The sequence below is a fragment of the Etheostoma spectabile genome, chromosome 22, assembly GCF_008692095.1.
Source record: "Etheostoma spectabile isolate EspeVRDwgs_2016 chromosome 22, UIUC_Espe_1.0, whole genome shotgun sequence".
In the NCBI taxonomy this organism is placed as follows: Eukaryota; Metazoa; Chordata; class Actinopteri; order Perciformes; family Percidae; genus Etheostoma; species Etheostoma spectabile.
Genome location: NC_045754.1, coordinates 6068031 through 6075898, shown reverse-complemented (window position 1 = coordinate 6075898; position 7868 = coordinate 6068031).

The window sequence follows — 7868 nt, the reverse complement described above, 5'->3', positions numbered from 1 at the left end:
TTTAGCTATCTATTGTTTGATTGCTAACGTTTGCTCAAAACACCATTCGACTGACAGCCTTTGTTGTTTGATGTTAACTTGTAGCCAGCAGTTAAAGTCCATTTTTACTGTATTGAAAATTACGGAAGTCTCTTGTTAGCATCTTAAATGCTACTTGTTGCAAAGTGAAGCACGCGCAATCACAGCTTCACTTGTCACAAACTGGCGCGTGCGCGACTTAAATCTTCACTCAACTCACATTGGGCCGTGACAAAAGGCTACAAAAACAAACTGTGCCAACCTGCACCATAAAACTTAACAATGTTCCAGCCTATTGACGACAGAAAGTTGGTTGAGTCATCACTGCAGCAGCGTTAGCAGGCTACTTCCACAATGCTCAGTCATAACTCAACCAAATCCTTCTTGTTGGTTATAGGCTGTATCTATCTGCCATAGATGTTGTTTGTTTTGTTGTTGTTTGTGGAGCCTGGGCTGTCTACAGAGACTGTTTGTTTGTTTTTTGTTTTGTTTTTACAAAATAAAAGTAATTGACTTGAGACAATATCATAAAAACATACACTGTTTCCTGATGACCTAAAAGCAAGTCATTTCTGAGGATATCCAACAGACTCACATCCTACTGCCTCAGTTTTCCTCATGCTCTCCTCAAGAACAAATTCAACTGCCAGACTACAAAGGCCTGAAGCCCGCCCCTAAAATTGGATCATACCAACTCTACAATGCAGGGGTGGCTCAGGTGACTAGGCAGTTTAAAAGTCTACTTACAGCCAAAATGCATCTATAACACTAAACATTTACACATGTTATATATACGATTAACATCAAAATATGAGGAATGATTAGGATAACAGGAGATTGAATACTGTGATCATTAACAGAACTTATAAACTTGATAAATGAACATATATACAGACAACATTTAAGTTCTGTCTTTGAGGACTAAAATAGGTAGCGCATAGCTACAGTGACGGCAGCCATGCGCTCCGTCACACTGGGCTTTAGCCTAGTGGTCCGAGCATTAAGGCTGCACGCGCTCCCGCTGGAAGGGAGGGGGTTAAACAAGGTTGTGTGCTGGGTAAGAGCGAGCTCTCATGATGTTGGAGGCACATCTCCTGCATCTGCTGGCGTAGATGTTTTCCAGGGAAGGTTGATCTTTTGAGCAGATTTAACTACTCTCTGCTGGGCCGCCTTACCGCAGAGCAGTTCCCATACCAGACAGTGATGGAGAATGTCAGCGTGCTCTCCACCACACACCTGTAAAAGGAGGTGCAGGAGCCGCAGCACTGAGGGCAGCCTGCTTCAGCCTCCTCAAGAAGTTTCCTTCAAGAAGTTCCCTTCTTTTCTTTGGCTTTTAACACCAGGTAGAGTGTTGATCTCATGTGTATACCTAAACGTATCCTGGCAGCGCATTTTATTGTACCTTATATTTTTTATTGTGCTTTTATTGTGTTATCTATTTATTCTGTATTATCTTTTGTTCAGCACTTTGGAAACCTTGTGTTTGTTAAAATTGTGCTATATAAATAAAGTGGATTGGATTGGAATCTTGAGAATATCAGCCATGTTGGTCCTCCACATCGGGTCGCTAGAGATGTGAATCCCCGGTGATTTTTACACTCTTTATCAGTTCACGGATTAATTATCCTTTCTAATTGAGCCAAAAAATAAAAAAGAATGAATACATCAAACCAATGTTATTACATCAATGGAAATTTTGTTTCATGAACAGTATATTCCACAATTAGCACAAATTATTATTGGCAGCTAATCATGATAATGGTGTATTTTAATGGAATGAAATCACCATTTCTTAAATCTCTTTTGTGAAATTGTCTGAATCCACTTACCTCCGGCTGAGTGATAACATTCACCATTCGGAGATCCCAAACTGTGAAATGACAAAGAATTGCTCACCTTTTTTGTCTTCCTGTAGATATGGTGCAGTTTGACATATAGCTTCCTTTCACGCTTGACAAAAATCTGTCCAGGAAGCATACCATTCCTATTGTCAAATTGGAACTGCAGTTTATAGCTCAATAATGCAGTCATCATTCATACTGTCACTGGCCATCACATGCTTCACATTAGCTCTGCGTTTGACACTGATTTATTCAACCACTCTCTCAGCTGCAGAGGGAACCAAAAAAAAACAAAAAAACAACCTTCAGTCAGCATCTGTAGTGCCAAACTGTCCCCTGCCAATATAGTTTTTTTTCGTTTCAGTTGAAGATCCCAAAAACTTCACAGCTTGTCTTCACTGGTTCATCCATCTAGTCTACTTCCTCATTCATTTCTCTTCTTACAGTTAGTCGTAATGTTTAGTGGACTCGCTCCTGTCTTGACCCATACTGAAAAACCATTTGGCAGAGAAGGAACCTCCTGGTATTCTTATATCAACTGTAAAGCCCAGGTCTTTACTGTGCCCATCTGTGGTGGAACACCCATAAATAATGTGTGAAAAAAGGCTGCTCATCTGACCTTTCGACAAAGAGAAACTCGACAAAAACAAACAACTCTCCTTGACACAAGGACGCAATATAATTTGGTGCAGAGGCTGAAACAAGGCTTTCCATTTCAGAGTCATTCGGGGGAACTGATTCCAGCTCAGCACAGCCACATCAGGATTGGCACATGGAGCCTGAAAAGAAATCAATGGCAAAGGGTTTAACAGGCTAACCATAATTGGGCTCATAGTCTAGAAACACTCTGGTCTTTGGAAGTTTTGTAAATACCAACAGAATAACAATCTGGGGCGAAAATAGCCTGTGTCTGTCTAGATGTGGCTCATTGATTTTCCCGCTTTTTATTATTTATTTTTCCTCCTGTTTTGTGCGTGCTTTCAGTAAATCACGCAAGACAAAAGCAACAGAGAGTCTTTGTCCGTGCACACAGCAGAATGTTATCAGATTATCCATACAGCCGGCTCATTATATTTTATGTTCAAAATGATATTGCATTTAGCACATGCTCTTATCCACAGCAGCAGATGAAACAGTGCTGCAGCTGATTTAGCACAAACCTGGATGCATAACAAGTATACTGCCGTGACCCTGTGGTCATTATATTTGATGTATTGGCAGAGTAGGAAAATAATTAAAAGGGAGGATGGAATGGCAGAAAAGAGCCTATTTGTCTTGACACATTTAGCATTCTGAGGGTTGCTTTTATTCAAGTTTAAAGTCTGACCCTTTCACCAAAGCGAGACAAAGCAGGACAGAGGAGACTTTAAATATCCTAACTGTATAAATATGTCTGAAGGGCTGCAACAGGAGGCCAGCACATTCATTTTGAATGGTAAAGTGGTATACTCAGGGATTTTAGTAATCAAGGGACAGGTCACCTAACAGACACTTTTTCTTTCTTTCTTCACTGGTTAAGGTCAATCAGGATGAGATTAAAATGACCTCAGGCTCAACATATGTGGGTAGAGTTTGAGGGAACATGTGCTGAAGAAAAGCAAGTCAGGGTCCAATAATACCCAGATAGGCCACGCAAGTATACTTGTGTAGCACCCTTCTACAATAAGCCAATTTCAAAGTGCTTAACATCAGGGCTGCACAATACCGTTTTTTAAATTGTCATCGGGATACCACCTGGCACAATATACATATCGCAAAAGGCTGCGACATAATGCTAAACACACTCAGAGATTGTTTTTGTTAGTTAAAAAAAAACATCAGTAGAAAACTGGTCTTTAAAATGTACCATGTGTCATTATTATTATAAGTAAAACTTATTACTCAATCACTTAATCTCATTACTGTGCAATACTTGATAGACCAAACGATATTGTTGCATAATGACTCAGGACTGGGCACCAGTTTTTAATATTGACAAGAATAGCACGCATGCCGGTATGTATATTAAAGTATATTAGTAATGAATCACCCTCACGCATGACTCATACATAAATAATAGCGTCATTGTACACTTGATGATGAAGATATAGGAAAATAGAAATCAATAGCAAAAATGACTGTTGGTTAGAATCCCTACCGACTCCGGACTCTGAGGACTTTGTGGCTCTGTTACAACGTCACATTATTTCCTCCGTTTGCTCCAAACGGACAAGGGTCATTATTTCTACAGTCGCTCGAGGGCTTTCTCACTTAAACATAACTAGTGCTGAAATGTAGTCCATACCGACGACTTTTCATTTCCAGGATTGTTTAGGTGCTGCCGGGTGTCCCTCATTTCTAGCCGGATGTCCCCCACCTTCCGCTTTCTTTGTGTGTGTGTTTTTTGTTTTGTTTTTAAGATTATTTTTGGGGCATTTTAGGCCTGACTTGCAGCAAAGGACTCCATTTCTATTCAGTACATCTTTGACATGTGTCTGCTGTTACAACTTCCCCAGTGTGTTCTTGTTTTTCATTTTTTATTATCTAATTGTGCTTATGTGGGTTATTCTGTATAGATCATAAAACACAATATGCTCGATATCTCATGTTTCAGGTTATTTCCTGCCTACAGTCATTTGACTGAAATCGATTGTGTACTTAAAAATAACCAAACTGCAGGTAAATGATTAACGATCCAATGTATGGTACCATATTTGAAAATGTAGCACTGAAAATAAAGTAAATGTTTCAACATCAGGAAACCCCTTTTTTTTCTTCATGCTATCTCTCCACATTTTAATTTTCACTTATTAAATTTTATTCCCTTACAAAGTCTCTGTAATCTTGCTACCAGATGGTGTACAGAGAGTGTTTTAGCGGCTGGCTCATGGACACTGAGCCAGTGTTTTACCGTCCATCAGTAATTACTGTCACCACTATTTCCTGGTTGCTTAATTAAATATTTATGGCCATGCGCTTCCCTATTTTTGTCTGGAATCACTATAACAAACATGAATTTATAATGAATTGCCTCACAGCGGCTCAGGAGACAGCTCGAGTGATCACACAATAATTTGCTGTTGCAATTACAAACCATTGTTCACCTAATAGGATGTGCATGGAAAATAAACTTTTGCGAGATCCCACTGTGAATTGCTGCACCTAACCACCAGTTAAAATGATGATGCCCGCATTGTGTCACACAGAAAAATTGACCTGCAGTTCATCAACAGATTTACATCCCACTCTGTGCTGCGTTTACACGCAGACAGCTTCATCCTGCAAAACAACGAGCCTGATGAATGAATCATCAATAATCATTTTGTGCGTAATTACTCAGCCATTTCCAATGCCAAATGGCATTGCTTTAACTACATTAACAGTGAAATAGATTCTGTGTGTGTGTGTGTGTCTGTGGGGGGGGGGGAATCAACGCTCAAAGATGATTTCCTTTTAGCTAAATTTGAATTCAACAGAGTGAGACATCCCATGTGTTCTGAAGCTTATTGGCAGTTAATCAGTGGTAGAGACAAAAACCCCAGAAGGAGAATGTGTTGTTTTATGCATTGTTGCCCCAAAAGAGAAAAAAACGACCACGTAGTTATCACAAGACTCTCCTATATGAGGAGAAGGCTGACTGACGTGAGGTTTATTTTGGCATCAAGGCAACTCAGCGCTCCTTGGAAAGCACGCTGGGCAGCAAATGAGAGTACAGGGAGTGATCGATGCAAATTACCCACGAGGCAGTAGGAGAACAGAGTCCGCAGGTGGGTGCTGCGGTGGTGCAGGGAGCAAAAAGCAAGCGGGGCAGCAGTTCAGCAGCAGTGTTGTCAGCAGAAACACCGCTGCAGCGGAGTGAACAGGTGAGCATCGGCTGGCCAGTTACAAAGGACCTGGGACGACGTGATGTGTAATAGACAACATTTTTTATTTATTTTTTTCATATTTAGAAAAAATAATAATGTACACAACATTCACGAACAGTTACAAACACGCTGGGACATAGCAATGCATCCCAGGGCCACAAAAAGACAGAGAGGAAAAACACGCAGAAGCAGACAGGCACAAGACAAAGGACCAATCACAAGGTTTCAAAATGTCCTAAAGGAGCTTACAGGTTTTCTTTCACTTGTTTCCCAAAAGGTATCTGAGCTTCACTGCGTAAGCAGCTCTGGTCCAAACCCACAGGGTGCTGTGGATCCGTTGGAGGGTGCAATTAGCTCCAAGTTCCATGAAAATGTTACATTATTTACGATTTGAACAGACAAATGGGTGAAATTAATGCATCCATGCACCTTTTATTACCCCACATGTTGACATCAGCTGTATTCTCATCTACTTGCACCAACATCTAACTTAACCTTTGTGTTGTCTTCTCGTCAAACATCAAGCAACTTTTTAGTTTTTCTGGGTCAAAATTAAAAATTACAACTTTTTTTCAACAGTTTGGTCGTGTTTTTTTGGAACTTTTGTTTTTGTGCCTCTTTATATGGGCACTCGCTCTACCACTAGGCCACATAGGAACCCAGTTTTTGTCACTTTCCGATGTCTTTGTCAATTTCTTTCAAGGTCTTTTTATGTTTTTGAAATTTTTTCCGCCATTTTTGTCACTTATTTCAACGTCTTTTTACCAATTTATTTCTCTTTAAATGCTACTAAATTGAATAAAAAGACCAAATTCAATGAAATTAGGGAACCGATCATGTGTTTTACTTGTGAAGTGCGTTGTAGAGAACCATCCACGTTACTTTTTGTTGAAAATTTGGTTGAAAGAAACCCAAATTTCTGATGTAGAAAATGGGTTAAATTTGACCCGAGGACAACAGGAGGGTTAAAAAGCCAACAATTTCACATCACAGTTTGAAATGTCCCAATTCAAGATGTGTTTCTTTAAGCCCTGCACCCCACACAATTGCTACTCTGGTTTATTAGACTTCTCCATAGATTGAAGATGGAGCAAACCTATGCAGGCAATTGCATCATATGATGTCCTCGTGATGTAAAACATTTGACTGCCTACACTGCAGGATATCCTTGAGTTCTTGTGGGACTCCAGCAACATTTTTACCAACCCTAACCCTACTCTGTTTGATCAGGGAACTAAATCTTAGGAGACATCACCAACACTCCGCTCCCAACCTTTTACTGTCTTCAATCTGTTACCCCGTCCGATCCCAGGAGTTGTTGATTTCCACCTGAGCATAACAATTTGCACCTGTAGGACTTCCTACTGTGGACACATCACTTTGTTCAGCAAAATGAGAATGCCAATACTGCAATATGCTACACCAGGCAGCGACTTAACCATGCTTTATAATGACTCTTTTCTCTTCTTGGCGAGGCGAGTTTCTTGCAGATTGTTGTTAAGCATGAGAACACACTTCATTACTGGCCACGTGGAATACAGTGCATGTTGAGCCATGAGGAGTACAGCGGTTTCTATGCAGTCACCAGTGAAGTATGAAATAAAAATGCCAGGTCCTCAGAGTGAATGACTTGTTCTGAATGCTCAGATTATCACATCTCTGTCTTGACAAAAATGCAATTTGTTCTCTGTCTGAAAAAGTTTGTGGAATCTTTTTTTTTTTTAAATGTTGAAAAAGAGAAGAATGGCGAACAGGAGGTCCGCGGCTTATTAGAATGCTAATGTTCTCCAGGTGCTGAGATTTCGCACGGCGTTATCAGTAGCCATCACAGGGTAAAAGAGTCACCGCTGTGACTCATTCAGGGAAACATGACATTTAGGAGATAATCGGCCTGTCTTTTGTGAGTTGTTATTCAACTTTTCAGCGGTGTGGAACCCTCCCCTGCTTATTCAGAGTCTATCTGAGCTGCAGAGCAGGCCCGGTCCTGTACTCTGATGAGGTTTTGCCGATGGGGTGGGGGTGGGGGTGTGGGGGGTGTAATCCATATCAAAGTGGTTTAAATTTCAAATGTACAGTGTGTGGATCATCTGATGGTTTCATTCTCTGTCGCTATTTTTGAAATGAGGACGTGTATAGTATCATGTTGGCTGATGATAATCTGCTG